Here is a 21,307-nt window from a genome sequence, read left to right as displayed (position 1 = left end):
ATTACACATTATTTTAGATCTACCTTTTATATCTATTTCGGCTCTATTTAGTAGCGAAATGGAGGACCCAATTGCATGCTGGGAGTGGACATTCACAGGCAGTAAACTTACAACTGCTATTTCCTATGGGAAGCTGGGTGCTGCTATGTGTTGTGTCTGTTTGAGCGAGGGAGTCAGAGAGAGAGAGAGAAGGGTGACTCAGAGGCAGAAGAGCACTGGCGCACTGAATAGGCCTGGTTTCAGAGAGAGACAGAGAAGGGTGACAGGGGAGAGGCACAAGTGCACTGGCGCAGTGAATAGGCCTGGTTTTCAAAGGCGCAAAGCGCTAAATTTAAGGCAGGTGCCAAGATATCAGTACGCCGAGATTTAAGGCCGACACGCCCACTTTGGCCCATTCTGGGACTGCGCCACGCCCATTCGGCCTAAAGCGCATTTGGCAGCGTAAAGCCATATTGATATCGTCCCAAAACAGGCGCAAGGCACGTTTTTTTGCGGTTAAGGCCCGTTTTAGTGCCGAAGGCCTGTGGGAGAATAGGGCCCTACATGTGAAACCTATGGGATAACATGTGAAACCCATGTAAATTCCCATGTTAAAACCATATGAATTCCCATGTGAAACCCATGGGATTACATGTGAAACCTATGGGATAACATGTGAAACCCATGTAAATTCCCATGTTAAACCCACATCAATACCCATGTGTATCCCATATGGATTTGCATGTGAAACCTATGATATTACATGTGAAACCCATGTAATTCCCATGGGTATACTGGTCACACCAACATCTGCTGGTATGCTGGTGTGACCAGCATACACCAGCTATGCTGGTCTTGCTGGTGTCGAACACAACATGCTGGTCTATGGTTGAATGCTTGTTAACCAGCACCCCATGCTGAGAGTAGTCAGACCAGATAAACATCACAAAAGTAATCTTTCTTGAACTAGTTAAATGAAGACTATTTCAGGTTTACATAACAATATAATTATTTATTAAATACAAGCAACACAGAGAGGGAGTGGGAGAGAGAACAGCAGTGCACCTGAACAGTCAGCCTGTACCTGTCTTTATGTAAAAAGTATTAAAAGTAAAAGTGTGACTCAAATCAACTAACGTGGTGAAGACAATTAAAGACTCATTACAATTAAACTCAATAAAATAATAAAACTACTGACTAATTAACAATAACACAACAAAACAGACAACATCACCTGAGAAGAAAAGAGGTCGCCCCAGGAACAGCTGGAGAAGAGGTGTGCAGGCAGAAATGTCTGGGAGCGGGCTCAATTGAGGAGATGGAGTGAGGTGGAGGACATTTCCAATGTCAATGGCCTATGATCCCTTGAGGAGCAAAGGCCTTAAGTCAAGTCAGAAGTAAAGAACTCGATTGAAAAACAATGCTGATTTATTTTGCACAAAATCTCACATAATCCGAAAAATGTAAACAGTTTTGCAGGCATTCATTTAATTAATTAATTTCAGTTATTGAGAGTTGATTTGAGTTAAGTCATGGACCAGTGATATCATTCACAAATCACAACTTAAATCAACTCTCAATAACTGTCAAACTAAATGTATGCTTGCAAAACGGTTTACAGTTTTTGGATATGTGTGAGATTATGTGCAAAATCAGCATTGTGTCCCTTTAAATAGTATTTTTTGTTTGTTTGTTTATGTCCATTGTTTTCTCTGTGATGTAGCATCCAGGCTTCCCCACTCGAGCTTCCACATCTGCTTCACCCAGGTTTTGGTTCTGGAGCCACTCTTTGTATCAAACTGAAAAGCAAACACAGATAAATTAGTGGCAAAGTAACACTGTTCTTTGGTCAATATTTCAACTGCTGTTTGAAAACGTGCTACAGAAAAGTGAAGCATGAGCTACTTTAAAAGTGATCAACTACACTGAAAATTTCATTTACAAAAATTGTAAAAACAAAACAAAATTGGTAAATAGAGGCAAAATGCACTGAGGTTCCTTGTGCTCATGGCATCAGCTATGTGCACAAATCTTTTATTTAACAAACCAGTCACCTGTAATTAAAACTAGAGCCACCCACAGCATATGTCAATCTAGACCGTTTTGGTGTGAGTTGTTGAGTTTTGGAGACCAAATCGGCCATAGAGAAGTCTGCCTTCTCTTTAATACAATGGAACTTGGCTTGTGGTGCTCAAAGCACACACACAAAATAAAATAAAATAAAATGAAATGAAAACTCAACAGCAATGTCTATTTCCAGAAATCAGGAACAACAGGAATAGGTTTTTGGAGAAAAAAAAATCTCAATTTACTTAACAGATTGGGTGTCCTCCACTGGCTGTTTGTCCCACAATGTCATTATCAAACACCTGCACACAAACACAATATATAGACAAAGAGACAGTGTCAATTAGACAAGCATGTGTGAAAAGCAGCACTTGCCCCTCCCTCATTACCACCACTGAGGTGCCCTTGAACAAGCCCCTTAACCCCTTAATGTAAAACGTGATGGACATCTCAATGTGATTGCCCTAGATAAATAAAGGTTAAAAATGTAGCAGTTGTATTCACCTTATGTAGCCATGCCGATTTTACCTGGTTGTGTGGCCATATCAAAACTTCCGGCTAAAAATAAAATAAAATAAAATGGCTGGCTTCTCCAATATCATCTAACTCTGAATTAACTAATAATTTAGCCAATTGTATGTAACATTCCAGGGAATTAGCCTAGGTTAACGTGACGTTAGTGGCTCGAGCTCAGAGGAGAGAAAATTAATGTAAAATGAGATGTTAATCTCAATGTGATTGCCCTGGAGAAATAAAGGTTAAAAATGTAGCAGTTGTATAAAGTGGGAAAGATTCTTAGTTGGCCGCTCTTCTTTCACCAAGTATCCAGTCTGCCTGTAGCCTACTGTATGTCTGTGTGCACTTTGCTCATGTGTATGTTTCCACACACGGCACTGACCTCCTCGCTCTCATCTCCCATCTCCTCCCGTATCGTCCTGCGCTCGGCTCCTCACTCTCTCTCTCTCAGACATTTAGGGTACATTATGCTACGTGGATGACCAGGCAAACCTAGCATACATCAGCAGCTAGCATGACTCGGCAGCATGGCTCTCTATTACACGGTAAAAAGTTGCCTATCGATTCACCCCTCAGCCCCTCTCTCCCTCTGACAAGCAACTAGCAAGCAAGTGATGCGTGAATGGTAACACTTCATAATACTGTAACACAAAAAATGGGTAGTTACTGAGGAACGAGTAAGGAACGAACCATTAGTTCATGAATAGTTAATGATTAGTTAATGAGTAGTTGATAGGTAGTTCCTTAATGGTAGTTACTTAAGAACTGACCATTAGTTACCATGTTAACGAACCAGTAAGTAATGATTACTTCCCTAAAAATTTTTTTTTTTAATATTTCACTAGTTCTTGGCTCAAACACTTAGTAAAAAAAACACTTTTTTTGGTAGGGTTTACATATCGCACTTCCGGTGGGCGTGGCCTAACCAAAGTAGGCTAGAACTGTAGCCACGCCCCCAAGGAGTTCGAATGTGAAAAAATAGGCTCCGCCCCCTTTCCCTGGCTTCCGGCAGGGGTGGGTGGAGCCAAAAAAGGTAACTCCGCCCCTGAAGGTCGTAGAGCCTCGGGGGCGTGGTTTTAGTGGGGTACCTCGATCTCCTAAGTGGGGTAGGGTACTTTACTAAAGTGGGAGGAGCTACACTTTTTAAATTTGCATACTTGAATAAATTCGTCTTCACTAGTAAAGTAAGCAGGAAGTAATGGTATATTCCTTAGGAACAACTCAGGAAGATGTACTGCTTCACTTGAGGGGGCACAAACATGGGAACTAATGGTAAAGTAAGCAGGAAGTAATGGTGTATTCCTTAGTAACTACTCAGTAAGATGTACTGCTTCACTTGAGGGGGCACAAACATGGGAACTAATGGTAAAGTAAGCAGGAAGTAATGATGCACTAACATGGTAAGTAATGGTAAGGTAATCATGAAGTAACGATGAGTACTCATGAACAACTGGTAAGTATTTGGTGGAGTCATGCTCACGATGGTAACTAATAGTCAGTTCTTAAGGAACTACCTGTTCATGAACTAGTGAAATATTAAAAAAAAAAATTTTTAGGGAAGTAATCATTACTTACTGGTTCGTTAACATGGTAACTAATGGTCAGTTCTTTAGTAACTACCATGGGAACTAATGGTCAGTTCTTAAGTAACTACCATTAAGGATCTTTAAGGAACTACCCATTAACTATTAATGAACTAGTGAATGAAAACATATAAAAAAAAAAAAAATTAGGGAAGTAATCATTACTTACTGGTTCGTTAACATGGTAACTAATGGTCAGTTCTTAAGTAACTACCATTAAGGAACTACCTATCAACTACTCATTAACTAATCATTAACTATTCATGAACTAATGGTTCGTTCCTTACTCGTTCCTCAGTAACTACCCATTTTTTGTGTTACAGTATTATGAAGTGTTACCGCGTGAATAACATCTTTCTGTCGCAATAAATAACACACTTGTTAGACAAGTTAGTTAACTTCACTCACCTCAAATATCTGCTTCAAGCCGCCAGTTCGTTTTGTTTTCAGAGGACCACGCTCGCGCAGCGCAGTGCGTCCTGATGAATGGTGCTGCTGCTAATTGGCAGCAAAGTTTGGAGATGGTCTCGCGGACCCGCGCTGTCAGTGCATGTCATGATATCAGATCATATGGAGGCTCCACTGCGCACAATGCGTAGTGATACTACTAGTTTGTCAACAAACAAAATAGTTCCAATTGAATTAGGAAAACTGGCATCAGAAATTAATTAGTCAATGCTCTGACTTAGAGTTTAATTAATGCCTCTCTGTTAACAGTAGAAAAAATAACATAGCTTGAAGGTAATAATAATAATAATGATAACTAATAGGCTAATAATAATAATAATAATAATAATAATAATAATAATAATCAATGTAGCCTATATGTAAGGTTATTTTAAGGGACTACTGATTTATACAGGATTGTATTAGCCTCTTGTATTGTGTTTTACCTTTTTACCTTCCACCCATTGACATAGGCTATATATCTTCCACCATAACCAAGTTATTTTGCATCAAATCTCCTGAACATGATTGATGACATAAAAGGTGACCCCTATGTTTTCATGGTAGCCTGATACACTGTAGGAAAAATTAGCCAGGGGCAAGGGCAAATATGCTCCAAGAAATCTCAGAATGCACACAAAAAAACATGATCAAGGGGCAAACATTGTCCCCAAGTTTTTGATAGGCCTAATTGTATTTTCATTCAATTAATTTAATTTCCATTTGCTTCTCTAACACACATGTGCACCTGCAAGCTTGTTGCCAGAAGATAACAGAAGAACACACAAATGTTTGCATTACGCTCTAGCAACTTGATGCACTAATTACTATTTTTTTGTGCTCTACACGTTTTCCACATGTGCTCTACATGTTTTCCACATCTGCTCTCCTAGTTTCCACATGTGCTCTACACGTTTTCCACATGTGCTCTACATGTTTTCCACATGTGCTCTACATGTTTTCCACATCTGCTCTACATGGTTTCCACATGTGCTCTACATGTTTTCCACATGTGCTCTACATGGTTTCCACATGTGCTCTACATGGTTTCCACATGTGCTCTACATGTTTTCCACATGTGCTCTACACGTTTTCCACATGTGCTCTACATGTTTTCCACATGTGCTCTACATGGTTTCCACATGTGCTCTACATGTTTTCCACATGTGCTCTACATGTTTTCCACATCTGCTCTCCTAGTTTCCACATGTGCTCTACACGTTTTCCACATGTGCTCTACATGTTTTCCACATGTGCTCTACATGTTTTCCACATGTGCTCTACACGTTTTCCCACATGTGCTCTACATGTTTTCCACATGTGCTCTACACGTTTTCCACATGTGCTCTACACATTTTCCACATGTGCTCTACATGTTTTCCACATGTGCTCTACATGTTTTCCACATGTGCTCTACACGTTTTCCACATGTGCTCTACACATTTTCCACATGTGCTCTACATGTGCTCCACATGTGGAAAACCTGTTGCTCCACATGTTACCACATGTCACAGCATGTGGTAACATGATTTCCACATCCGCTCCACATGTCATCACATAATATAACATGTGGCAAAATATTTTTCACATGTTATAACATGTGATACCATGTTTTCCACATGTTATAATATGTTACCACATGTTATAACATGTGGTAACATGATGTCCACATGTGTCCACATGAGTTTCACATGTGTCCACATATGGCACATGTGGTCACATGTGAAACTCATGTGGACACATGTGAAACTCATGTGTGTTTTCTGTAAGGGTATGGAGCCCCTGAAGGAACATATCGAAACATTCAACCCATCCGTGAGCCACTACAGAAGGGAGCATGCCCCACATCGCCGCTACCTACCATGGCAACAGCTGCAGCTATGAAACATACCGCAAAGCTGTAAAGGAGAAAAATATCAGCTTTGCAAAGCTTGGAGAGGAGGAATGCGAGGACTGTCTGCTACAGGATCAGGATGTAAAAGGTGACCATAATGGAGATGGCGACGTTATGGACTGCCTGCAGTGCCAGAGGTGGCATGCACAAGGAGTCTGCCGTGGAGAGCAGGGTGCAGTAACAGGCTGATGCGGAGAAAGACTGGCCAGAGGGGACATCTGTGAGGAGTGTGGACCTGCAGAAAGTCATCATGCTGCCTCGCATGCCAGGTGTGAAGACAGCGATATTCACGAAGCGCATTGTGGCATATCATGAGACCTTTGCCTCAGTCGGCAAGAAAAAAAAAAAAAAAAAAAACATATCTGTGGTCTGGCATGAAGGCACAGCAGGGTGAAGTGCAGGGGAGATCACTTCTGCATATGTGACTGCACTGGAGAAGGAGAGAGACATTCACCACAGCATCTTCTGGTCGACAACTGCAGTGCCCAAAACAAAAATTGGTGTCTGCTATCCTCCCTGCTCTGCCTGGTGAATGCTGACACCAGCTCAAGGGAGGACACCACTCTGAAATTCTTTGAGAGGGGACACACCTTCATGAGTGCCGACAGTTTCCACCATGGTGTCGAGCAGCAGATGAGGAATAGTCCTGGCGGAGTCGTATATGACTTTGAAGACTTTGTCAGTGCGGTTGCCACCTCAAACTCCGGGAAGGTGGAAGTGGTTGAGATGAAGAATGCTGATGTGCTGAATTGGAGGGATGGTCATTCCATTGCTAAGACAAATATATTTCAAGTTCAAGTTCACAGTGTTGCATTAAGTCATCAGAGTTATGAGATGCCTGCAGGAGATCCTCTGTAAGAGTCTAATTTATTTATTTATTATTTTATTGTTGTTATTGTTTTATTGTTATTAATTGAAAAGAAATTAAATTAAATTATTAAAAATGTTACTCTGTTTAACTATATTGAAGCATTAAAATTAAGCAATCAGTGTGATATTATTTTATTAGAATATAATTATTAGTTGCTTCAAATGTTCAAAAATATCCAAAAACAATTGAAATAATTTGATTTAAAAAGATACTTGGAATATCCCAAACATACTTGCATACAAATATGATAACAAATGTTATTATATAATAATATTAATAAACAGTAACAGTGCAAAAACAGTAACAGTAAAAAGTGCAATTTCATCTTATATCATCATCAGACTAAGGATGTTATTATATTTGTCATTATACTGCTTTTTAAAACTAAAAAGATGAGATAAAACTTGACGCACTGCCCTTCACTTTGGTATAACCCCATGCTTTTTCGTAAGGCATGCAAAGGAGGAATACAGTAACTCCCAAATGAAGGTCAAAGGTCAAGATTTAGCTAAATATTTTTATATGGATAAATAACGACTAAAAAAACAAAGAATAGCCACATATTTAATGATCTGCCTGCAACTATTTTGTCTGGACGACAAGAAAACTTTAAAGTCATTTTTCTCAGCTCTGCACTCTGGTGAGTTACTGGCTTTCTCCTTTGTAGGACAGTATAGCTACCAACGTGGTGTATCTCTAGATAGGGATCTGTGAATAAACAATGCCAGCGACATGCTGGATCAACTTTTACCTTCCTCATTTGTCATTCCCTACAATATGATATTTGTATAGTTCTGCTGGTCTATTTTCATTCAAAGGTTAAACAAGATGTTCCTCTTAGTGTTACTATGTTGATTATGTTGGGTCTCATAGTTAGATTACTACTTTAATCTAAATTGTAAAAAAACTAAAAACTAAAACAAAACTAAAAACGTTATCACGCTTTTATTTTGAAGGCAAAATCACTAAACCGGAAGTGAAATTCGTGGAGGCGTTGTTGCCCTGGCAAACACGGAGGAACAAAAACAAAACCGGAGCAACAAAGTTTTATGCATTAGGAGATTTTTTTTAAAGGTTTGTCTGAGCGAGGAGAAATGACGCCGTGATGATAGGTGTGAGGAGTGATGCCATTTTGTGCGAGGACTGACAGAGGTTTTGTGTGAGCTATGATGAGGAACGAGGATAACTGATGGAGTTTGGAACGAGGACTGACGAGTGACGCCGTATTGTGCAATGACTGACACGTGAGGAGTGAAACAATATTGCAGGAAGAATGACAACGTTTTCGTGTGAGGACTGAAGAGCACACCCGATGCGGTTTACTATGAGATACAAGAACTGACAACGCTTAGACTGAGGAATGATAGCCAATACTCTGAGGGAGGAGGATGCCCTAAAATGCTTGCCGTACTGGAGGAATTGTCTGTCTTCTGTACTGAGTAGGTTATAGTAGGCTTTATGCTCAAACAATGTTGACATTTTTAGGCTAAATAACGGACATAATAAACATTACGACCTGTCGAAGTACCTGGCTTTACTGTTTTTCTCCCAATACGCCTGCAGCAGCTTCCGTTTCTTCCTTCTTCTTTTTTTGTAGCATGCGTCTGATAAATCCTCTGGGATGAGTTGTGGGCTACAGGTGAGGATATTCCCTATTCTCAGTCTCTCCTCAAAACCATCCACATTGTTTGTATTTCCCTTGGCTGCATAGTACAGCTGTTCACGTATCCATGGCAACAATAAAACGTCACACCTCTCTGTAACGGAAAGCCGGCTCATTTGTGTAAAAGCATTTTCTGTGTAAAAAGGCAAAACTGACTCATTTGCAGGCCTTCCTAACGGCGATATTGCGGGATATCTGCGTAAAAGTGGCTTCCCTCTCTCTCTCCCTCCCTCTCTCTTTCTCCCTCTCTCTTTCTCCCCCTCTCTCTCTCGCTTAATCTCCCCCTCTCTCTCTCCCTCCCCCCTGCTCTCTCTAGTCTCCAGCAGCATGTGACAGAAGCTCTGAAGTCTTCATTAACGCTCCTGGCCTGCCAAGCGGCAGACGGGACAAATGGCTATTTAAGACCGTGGCGCTCCACCTCCTCCCTGCCACATAGTGAAGTGTGTGTGTGTGTGTGTGTGTGTGCCATTTGCCACAGTGCCCAGCAGTGGGGGCTCCTGGCCAAACACACACCTGTAGACCTGGGAGCCCCTTGACCAACTCAATGAAAGTACTCACACAGAGATTTGGAGCTCACTGCACAGTGCTGTCTCTGTCTCTGTCTCTCTCTCTCTCTCTCTCTCTCTCTCTCTCTCTCTCTCTCTCTCTCTCTCTCTCTCTCTCTCTCTCTCTCTCTCTCTCTCTCACACACACACACCTGAGAGAATATTAATAACATTATACACATCACAGAGTGTAATGATGTGTAACGTTAACATTCACGTTTCTATATGTGAATAGTAATGTCAACGATGGGCCCTATCGTTGCAAAAGTGGTAATTTAGCATTTGCGCTCATTTAACGCCGTGTGCAATGCAAATTGGGGGCATGCACAAGCGCATGCCTGTTATAATTGTACTGGACATAGGCGTGCCACATGCTAAACCATGCGTTTCGGCGCAAAAATTGGGGAATAGATGGCATTGTCCTATTGTCAGTGTGACCTCTGTGTTGTGTCGCCTGGGCAAAGGAATCTCTCGGAGCCAGTCAGATTTGGAGTAACAGCCAGGTTTACTGTATTTTTGACAAAGGACATGAAGTAGGATCAGTCATCTGGTGGACAACAGCGCATGCTCTGTCTCAAGGAAATCCTCCATTTTGCTCTTACAGTATGTTTACATTCTTGAAAATATATACTCTGTACAATACTTTACAAGACATTGACAGTGTGATCGTATAGTGGATTTAGATTCATGTAAATAAAATATTTGAAACAAAATAAAACTGTCCTTCACTTAAAGGCCCATTCCGTTGGTTCTGGCGAGAAATAAATGTGCACAAAGTGTTTATTATTGGCACTGAGTGAATGCGCCTTGACGTAACTTAAAAATGGCGACCAGGGGCGTTTCTCTCCGACCAGCCGTTCAGAAGATACATGGAAAAACCGCAGTTTCGAAGGGGATAGCATTTCCCACCATGAGCTTGTCTCTTGTCCTAGACTGCTAACAGGAAATGGCTAAAGTAGCTTTTAACGTTACGTTCGTCGCTAGCTGCTAGCAAAAGGAAACAACACAGACTCCAGAAAAAGTCCACACTAAATAAATAAATAAATATTTATCTAATGAAGCCCGTCTGGGCAGACATGTGACCGACATCGGGGGGAAACTAGAGTCAGGACTGTGTTTTCGGTTCATGAAGGAAACTTGCTGCTTGTAGCTACTGTAATGTGGTTTTGACCAGATAACGTTAGCTGCTTGCTAATGGATTTTCAAGATTCAAGATTTTTACTGTCACTCCGTAGTACAAGTATCTGACCACCTGGTCAGAAACTCTGCTAACATTACCGTCTTGTGTGAAGTAATGCAACCCTAACGTTACTACCGTTATGCTTATGGTCATGGAACATTATTGTTTGACTGCATTTAGCTCCGGTGGTGAGTCTGCCTATTATAACCATAACGTTAGCTTGATGCTATATGCGGCTAACTAATAGATTTAGCTATATTTATAGAAATTACCACCAGCCCCACTACTGTCTTGTGTTGATAATGAATCTAACAGTCGGAAATATGTCTAACGTTAGCCTACTGTCTGTTATGCTTACGGTACATTGTTTGACTGTTCAGTTTGGTCAACTCCAGGCATTACACGGTACCATACATACAGGGGGAGCAGGCTATTTCCTGGCTTGTGCTAACATGAGTAGCCACTTCCCGCAACCAGCAGGCTCTGGCTGCAGTGGGACTGCACATAGTTAACGTTAGCTTGATGCTAATTGCGGCTAACTAATATTAATTTACATTTATAGAAATTACCACCAGCCCCACTAATAACGTTACCGTCTTGTGTGGATAATGAATTTAACAGTCGTAAATATGCCTAACGTTACTGTTATGCTTATGAAACATTGTTTGATTGTTCAGTTTGGTCAACTCCAGGCATTACACGGTACCGTACATACAGGGGGAGCAGGCTATTTCCTGGCTTGTGCTAACATGAGTATCGACTTCCCCGCAGCCAACGCAAGCCAAAACACGGCCAAACATGCCACAATAACGTCCCCTAATTCATCCAGAATCCTTCCTGGGCATCTCGAGGCTGATCTGACCGATAAATTGTCCAGGTTGCCGTTTTCAAGTGACTTTTATGAGTTAACGTTACAAAGCAACCAACACAGTCTGCTGTTGCCAGGCAACTGCTTGTGCGCGTGCGAGTATGGTGCCCGCGCGTCAGCTCATTCACACGCTGCCTGCAGTTACACTAACGGCCACCGGCGTCAGTAATAGTGAGTATTGACGGATTGGGCCTTTAAAATGCACAAGGAAAACATAAACAAACATTTTTACACAGATTTCTCAACCCAGACGGTTACATTTTTTTGTATTTTCCATTATATAAAAAACGATTATTTAACTTCATTAACATGTAACACAGAAAACAATAAACAATACAATACGCCTCATCTGCCTGTTTACAATATTATACACTGCAACATACCTGTATTTTTGACAAAGGACATGAGGTAGGATCAGTCATCTGGTGGACAACAGCGCATGCTCTGTCTGGAAAGACGGCAATCATGTTAACTAGCTGTACTGGAAATATTTCTACTGATGATAAAACACATGAAAACAAATAGCTAACTTGACAAAACATGGCGAAATTAACCTAATACATTTAATCTTCAACTCAATACAGCCAGCTCAACTTTTAAGTGCTTTTGAAGTTAGTAAACATTGTTTTGTCCACGGACATTCACAGACACGTACCTCAAGGAAATCCTCCATTTTGCTCTAAGGATTTGTCCCATTTAGCGGGATTTAACCTGAAATAAATAAATACCCCGCTGCGCTTGAGCGCACCATACTAAAAGGAATTTTACTCATTACGCACAGACGTGCCACGCCAGGACATCAAATTCTGCTGCTAAAATTAGCAGATAATTCAGTGAGGCAATCAACTGTAACTCACTGAGAAACTTTTATCATGCAGGCAAATGTAATCTTTTATCATATTAAATGAATTGAGAAAACTTGTATGGACATTAGCCTACTTGCAATAGGCTATTCACCTTCACCTATCCCATAACCCGGAGGGTCGTTGGCACCACAGACGATCTGTCAACAAGCTCTCTTCATCTCTCTCTGTCCTCGGCGTGAGTGAGTCCACTCTATTATGCATGGGGAGCAATTACAGCATATTGCATGCCTCGCGCAAACACAGCGATTGCGAGATGGGAATCTGATTGGTTTGATTGATGTAATGCCCAGGCATTGCCTGGCCACAGCTGTGAATAATTCTGGTGCTTAAGACCGCCCAAATCCTGTTTGCGCTGGCATTTTGGGGGCGCAGATGATTTGGCACGGCTCTAATTTGTGCCTGCGGTAGGTGCCGCATCCCCGCCAATAATTGCATCCCCACCATATTTCAGGGCTGTTTTAACTTGTAAAACAGGGAGGTCACGTCTACCCAGAGAATTATACAGTATCACTTTTAAACAGTTACATTTCTGTATAAATGTATACAATATGCTCCCGTGAGGTAGGGATGCGTTTAGCTGCTGCTGGGCGGGGGTGCAAAACTCGGTATAACACCTGGACACTTGCGCAAGGCGGACTGCTATGGTTAAGGCACTAAAACAGGTGCAAAAGCGCAAATAGGTGATATCATATCGCCTGTACCAAGATAGGGCTCCATGGGCTCTAGCTTCCCAAAAGCGTTAATTTAGCATTTGGGCTCATTTAACGCCGTGCGCAATGCAAATTGGGGGCGGACACATCACATGCCTGTCATAATTGTACTGGGCATTGGCTGCCCCATGCCAACGCAGGCGTTTCAGCCCTAAAATGTGGGATAGATGGCGTTACCCTATCGTCAGCAGCGCACACTTAGTTTGCGCTAAGAGCTTTGAAAAGGACCTCTTACGCGCAGATGCCTCTCTGCGCTTGCGCTGGGTGCACTGCACGGATATTACGGCTGCGCTCCCAGCGCAGAGAGATATTTGCGCAGTGGAAAGTGGAATTCCTTTTGGATATGTCATACGCACAGCCTTGCCACGCCAAGACATCAAATTATGCTGTTAAAATTGGGTATTAGTAGATAATTCAGTGAGGCATTCAACTATAACTCACTGAGAAACTTTTGTCACATCTAGCCAGGGAGTGTCGGGAGGCTGTCGAGGACCAGAGGACAGCGCGAGAGGAGAGACGTGCAGGCGGCTGGCAGGTGAGACTCTGCTGGTCGTGTGGGAGGCCTGGGCATTTGGCCAGAAACTGCGCTGAGACTTTGGAAGACGGAGGAGGGAGACGGGCTGGGGAGAGTGTGAGCAGCGGGAGGGAAGAGAACGTTGTTAGAGTCGGGAGAGTGACGCTCATGTTTCCAGATGAGCGGGTGTTGCTAACGCTGGAGAAGCCGGCACAGCCTAGCTGCTCTACACCCCCCACGGTTGCTGTGCAGGAAGCCGAGGTGGAGATCGCTGCCGGTTGTGTTCCCCCCCACTGACCTGAACACGCCGCCCCCTGGGGGAGGGGGGGGGGGGGGGGGGGGGGGGTGTGACAGAAATCCGGCAACAATATTCCTGAAAAAAGTCGATGATAAAGAGATTATTGAACTTCTTAATAAATTTAAAAACAAAAAATCCACAGACTGGAATGGGATTGATATGTCTCTAGTTAAGGAAGTAATAGGGCCATTGTAGTGCTTCTAACCTATATCTGTAATTTATCTTTTCAATTGGGCTGTTTCCCAGAGAAAAGTAAATAGCGAAAGTAATACCATTGTTCAAGGCTGGTAATAAAAAATTATATACAAATTATAGACCGGTTTCACTTTTATCTCAATTTTCAAAGATTCTTGAAAAACTTTTTGTTGCCAGACTGGACTGCTTTATCGATAAACACAAACTATTAATTGATTGTCAATATGGGTTTAGAGACAGTAGATCAACCTCGATGGCCTTGATGGAGCTTATGGAAGAACTTTCAAGTGCAGTTGATGACAAGAAGTTTGCAGTGGGGGTTTTCATAGACGAAGAAGAAGGCATTCGATACCTTAGATCATAATATTTTGTTGGAGAAAATGGAAAGGTTTGGAATCAGAGGGGTGGGACTGGAATGGCTGAAGATCTACATCAGGTACAGGAGTCAGTATGTGCAGGTGGCTGATGCCATGTCCAAGCCAGCTGACATTATGTGTGGAGTACCACAGGGTTCGATAGTTGGTCCCAAATCATTCATTATGTATATAAATGATATTTGTAATGTGTCCGATATTTTGAAATATGTAATTTTTGCTGACGATACTAATATTTTTTACTCAGATGTCTGTTTACAGAGGTTAATGGAGAAGGTTACAGTAGAACTAGAAAAACTTAAAATGTGGTTCGATGCTAACACGTTATCTTTGAACTTAAATAAAACCAATTTTTGGAAATCGTAAAACACATTTAACAACTCAGGTAGGTTTAAGGATAGGAGGGGTTGATTTAGAAAGAGTATATGAAAACACTTTTCTGGGGGTAGTAATAGAGCATAAATTCAGTTGGAAATCACAAGTGAACAAAGTAAGATCCAAAATCTCCAGAAACATCGGGGTTTTGAACAAAGTCGGACACTTTCTTAACCACAGATCCATGAACACTCTTTATTCCACGTTGATTTTACCTTACCTAACTTACTGTGTTGAGATCTGGGGTAATACTTGCAAAACCACACTACAGACAGTTTGTACAGTACAGAAAAGAGCAATACGAATAGTGAATAACGTTGGATTTTATGATCACACCAATTTATTATTTATAAAGTCAAAAACACAAATTCATGGACTTGGTGGATCAAAAAACAGCTTTACTTGTGTATAAAGCCAGAAAAAACCTACTCCCGCCCAACATTCAAATCATGTTCAAAGAAAGAGAGGGGGGTTATGCCCTCAGAGGCGAACAAAATTGGAAACTACCCGTCTGTACCACAGTTATGAAAAGCAGGTGCATATCTGTTTGTGGTGTGAAGTTGTGGAATGTTTTACCGGAAGAATTAAAATACAGTAAGTAATGTGTTGACCTTTAAAAAAAGGTACAAAGACATGATGATGGATAATTACAGACTGGTTCCCAGGTAACTGAATGATGTAAAAATAATAATAAGAAGAATAAGAATAAGAATAAGAATAATAATAATAAATATAGCCGCAAGCGGCGATGACGGGGTCCAAGCAAGGTCAGTAAGGATGTAGTGGTCAGTAAAGGGTGATGGGGTCAGTCAGGGTGTTGTGGTCACATAAGTACTTGTGACTTGAAGTAGTACTTGGATAGAAAGCAGTTTTTGTGTACAATTTCCCTTTAAGTATCTGGACAGAAAGTGGTATTTGGGTAGAACATACTGTAAACTCTGACAAGAAACGGCTGCTACCGTTTCCGTTTCTGTAAACTCTGACAACTCTGACAAGTGGTCAGAGTCAATGACAGGCTATCCAAGCCACTGCCCATTAGTATGGGTGCTCCCCAGGGTTGTGTTTTGTCCTCTTTACTTTATTTATTTTATACCAACGACTGCATCTCGCTTTCCGACTTAGTCAAAATATTTAAATTTGCAGATGACACCACCGTGACAGGTCTGATCTCCTGTAATGATGAAACAGCTTACAGAGCAGAAGTCTCCTCACTTGTCGAGTGGTGTGCCCAGAACAACTTAACCCTCAACATCTCCAAAACCAAGGAGATGATTGTGGATTTCCGCAAAAATAAAGCTGAACTCCAGCCTTTAATCATAAATGATCAGGCTGTTGAGAAGGTGGAAAGTTTCAAATTCCTGGGGACCACGATCTCCTCTTCTCTTAAATGGAACGTCAATGTGAGCCTTATCGTAAAGAAAGCCCACCAACGTTTGTTCTTCCTGAGGCAACTCAGGAAATTCAAAGTCTCAAAGATAGGGATGTGTCACTTCTACCGAGCTATGATAGAGAGTGTGCTTACATTCTCTATCACAGTTTGGTTTGGTAACTGTTCAGCTGAAGACAGAGAAGAGCTGAACAGGGTCGTGAAAACGGCATCGAAGATCGTAGGTAAGGATTTGCCGAGATTATCCGATATTTATAACGAGCGCATACTGAAGCTAGGGCTGAAGATAATAAGGGACCCCTCCCATCCAGCCAATGCTCTCTTTGCCCCCCTTCCTTCGGGAAGAAGAGTACGCAGCATCAAATGCCGAACGACTCGTCTGCGTAACAGCTCGTACCCTGAAGCAGTGAGGGCCCTTAACTCCTCCTCAGTTCAGTTCACCACCCCAACTTAATTTTACTCCCTGGTCTTTTAATGCACCAGACACTTTAATGCATTGTGCACTTTTTTTTGTTGCACTAGCCGCCTGTGCCTACCCTGCACTGTACACTGTATTGCATACTGTTTTGCATTTTGCAGTTGATTTTGATTGCATGTTCCTACTTTTTATACATTGCAGCAGATGTGTAGTTGTATTGTCTGTCTCTCATGGTCTGTTACTGTGATTGTTTTGTCTGTTGAGCATGCCAAGACAAATTCCAATCAATTTTGGTTGATATGGCAATAAAACTATTGAATCTTGAATCTTGAATCTTGAATCTTGAAATACGACAAGTACTTCTCTGGCTCTGCAGATACATATAAGATGGTCTACAAAGTTAAACACAACAGTCTGGATAGCTCACTTGGTAAAACTCATGACTTATGCTAACTAAAGACCATTGTGGCTCAAAGTTCAAACCCCACGTGGGATGAACAACTTTCAACTTCAGACAGGTAAGTCAGTAACAGTAATTAAAACCCCACATGTTGCCTCCTTATTTTGCGGTGTTTCATGAACTTTTTCAATATCTTGGAAATGTTAGCTCGAGATGGCTGCGTTCAAGAACGTGTTTTGCAACAGGAGAGGTTAGTTCTTGTCTCATGATGGAGCTTTTGTGTTCTGAAATCAGAATTTTCAGTTGTCATTGTGTCTTTCCCACACACACATCAAACCATAGGGCGTAGTGGCGTCCACTACAGAAGGTTGATGGGGTTTATCCCTGAAATTGCTTTTGGTGACTATAGCCAGCACCCTGCATGGCAGCTTGTCATGCAGTCCATTTACCATTAAGGACATTTTTGTATTACACACATAATGCACCACTTTACATTAAAAGTATGCCCTGAATGGAGGTGTTTGAACTAATTGGTGTGGGTTGTGCTGTTACAATGAGCACATGAGTGACAAGGATAATTCAGATTGAATTCTCTTTTTGGACCTTTCACATGTGAAGACACAATAATGTATTGGAATGTTTTTCCTCTCTCATCTGAAAGAAGGCTCCCAGCAAACACAATTACATCATGATGATGTTCTGATATCATCTTTCAGTGACGTCCAGGACTAGGCCAAATCACAGCCGATTTGAGGATCATTTAGGCATCTACACAGGAATGTCAAGATGACGTCGAAATATGACATTACCATGAATAGGCATATTCAGTTATTCTGCTATGTACACAGTGTGTATTCAGCAGCGTTATACATAATTATATCCAGATTAACCTTTATTCTACATTTTCAAAAAATAAAACAGTTACCTGGCCGTGGTTTGAACCCAGGACCTCCAGCTTTGGGGTCTGCTACTTTACCCCTACACCATCCTTCCACAGCAATGACGAGGCACGGATGTAACCTTATTATGGCATAAACTTGTTTTTATTCAAACGTGGGTGTCAAGTCTTTGTGGATCGGGCATTACTGTGTGACATCTAAACCAACTGTGTATTATGTTACAGCAGATGCAGAACCCCAAAACACATTAACCCCACCCAAAATGCTACATTCCAACTTCCAGTAGTAGTAGTAGTAGTAGTAGTAGTAGTAATAGTAGCAGAAGTAGTAATAGTAGTAGTAGTAGTGTTGGTAGTAGTGGGAGTGGTAGCAGTAGCAGCAGCAGTAGTTGTAATTGACCGGTTAATGAGTTGTGGGCAATTTAGTGTTGGCGTGTGTTTCATTAAAAGTTTCGAGATTTATCATTTCAAAACGGTTTCACGTATCCAAAACCCTTTAATAACCTTCGGTCGGGGTAGTCCATAGATGACCCAGAAAAAGTTTTGTGTGATTTGGCCAAACGGTCTAGGAGGAGCTCGCAAAAGTAGGTTTTTGATCAAATTCAAAATGGCGGAAAATCTACCACACAGAAATGGGCGTGGCCTAGTGGGTTAGATACATGATGCTCCAGGGAAACCAGTAGATGTGGAATTTTGATTCTACAGCTCGCAGTTCAGAAGTTATGGACCGACAAACGTGAAATTGGCTGTTATAGCGCCACCGTCTGGTGGATTGGTGCAATTTTTTTACTCTAAGTAGTGGATGATGTCGTGAACCTGTGTGGAAAGTTTGGGTGATGGGGGGTGTATGGTTTCTGAGATCCACACACTTTTAGGGTAGGAAAAGAACAAAAGCAAATACACAAAAGTTTAGACATTTATCATTTCAAAACGGTTTCACGTATCCAAAATCCTTTAATAACTTTAGGTCGGGGTAGTCCATAGATGTCCCAGAAAAATTCCCGTGTGATTTGGCTAAACGGTCTAGGAGGAGTTCGCAAAAGTAGGTTTTGGATAAAATTCAAAATGGCGGAAAATCTAGGCACACGCAAATGGGCGGGGCCTATATGGATAGATGCGTATTGATCCAGGGAATCCAGCAGATGTGGAATTTTGATTCTACGCCTCACGGTTCAGCAGTTATGGGCCAATACGTGCACTCGGCTGTTATAGCGCCACCATCTGGCCAATATGGCTAATTTTTTGTCTCTGAGTAGTGGGGCACATTTCCAACCTATGTGCAAAGTCTGGCTACTGTACCCCTTACGGTTTTTGCCGTGCATACTGTTTTAGCGGAGAATAAAAAAAAGAATAATAAATATAGCCGCAAGCGGCGATGCGGGGTCCAAGCTTCCGGTGACTTGGGGGGTATATGTCAGATAGTGCACATTTATTCAGACTTTGTATATGCACAAGTAAACAAAGTTTGGTTGAGATCCGGTGACCTGACGGTTTCCAAGCAGTACTAGTAGTAGTAGTAGTAGCAGTAGTAGTAATAGTGTTGGTAGTAGTGGGAGTGGTAGCAGTAGTAGCAGCAGAAGTACTAAGAATAGTAAATGGTAAATGGTAAATGAAATGCATTTATATAGCGCTTTTATCCAAAGCGCTTTACAATGTGCCTACATTCACCCATTCACACACCGAAGGCGGCCAGCTGCCACGCAGGGTGCTGGCACAGCCATCGGGAGCAATTTGGGGTTCAGTGTCTTGCCCAAGGACACTTCGACGTGCGGACTGGAGGAGCCGGGGAACGAACCACCAACCTTCTAATTAGTGGACAACCCACTCTACCTCCTGAGCCACAGCCGCCACTAGTAGCCAATAGTAGTAGTAGTAGTAGCAGCAGCAGCAGTAGTAGTGGTGGTTGGCTGTTATAGCGCCACCATCTGGTAGATTCGTGTAATTTTTTCCTCTGAGTAGTGGGTGATGTCTTGAAACTTGAAGTAGTACTTGGATAGAAAGCAGTTTTTGTGTACAATATCCCTTTAAGTATCTGGACAGAAAGTGGTATTTGGGTAGAACATACTGTCAATACGACAAGTACTTCTCTGGCTCTGCAGATACATATAATATGGTCTACAAAGTTAAATACAACAGTCTGGATAGCTCACTTGGTAAAGCACATGACTTATGCTAACTAAAGACCATTGCCGCTCAAAGTTCAAACCCCACGTGGGATGAAAAACTTTCAACTTCAGACAGGTAAGTCAGTAACAGTAATTAAAACCCCACATGCTGCCTCCTTATTTTGCGGTGTTTCATGAACTTTTTCAATATCTTGGAAATGTTAGCTGGAGATTGCGTGGCTGTGTTCAAGAACGTGTTTTGCAACAGGAGAGGTTAGTTCTTGTCTCATGATGGAGCTTTTGTGTTCTGAAATCAGAATTTTCAGTTATCATTGTGTCTTTCCCACACACACATCAAACCATAGGGCGTAGTGGCGTCCACTACAGAAGGTTGATGGGGTTTATCCCTGAAATTGCTTTTGGTGACTATAGCCAGCACCCTGCATGGCAGCTTGTCATGCAGTCCATTTACCATTAAGGACATTTTTGTATTACACACATAATGCACCACTTTACATTAAAAGTCTGCCCTGAATGGAGGTGTTTGAACTAATTGGTGTGGGTTGTGCTGTTACAATGAGCACATGAGTGACAAGGATAATTCAGATTGAATTCTATTTTTGGACCTTTCACATCTGAAGACACAATAATGTATCGGAATGTTTTTCCTCTCATATATCTTTCAGTGACGTCCAGGACTAGGCCAAATCACAGCCCATTTGGGGATCATTTAGACATCTACACAGGAATGTCAAGATGACGTCGAAATATGACGTTACCATGAATAGGCATATTCAGTTATTCTGCTATGTACACAGTGTGTATTCAGCAGCGTTATACATAATTATATCCAGATTAACCTTCATTCTACATTATCAAAAAATAAAACAGTTACCTGGCCGTGGTTTGAACCCAGGACCTCCAGCTTTGGTGTCTGCTACTCTACCGCTACACCATCCTTCCACAGCAATGACAAGGCATGGATGTAACCTTATTATGGCATAAACTTGTTTTTATTAAAATGTGGGTGTCAAGTCTTTGTGGATCGGGCATTACTGTGTGACATCTAAACCAACTGTGTATTATGTTACAGCAGATGCAGAACCCCAAAACACATTAACCCCACCCAAAATGCTACATTCCAACTTCCAGTA

This window comes from Poromitra crassiceps (genome assembly GCF_964638095.1).
Source record: "Poromitra crassiceps genome assembly, chromosome: 2".
Lineage (NCBI taxonomy): Eukaryota > Metazoa > Chordata > Actinopteri > Beryciformes > Melamphaidae > Poromitra > Poromitra crassiceps.
Note: the sequence above shows the minus strand (reverse complement) of the source record.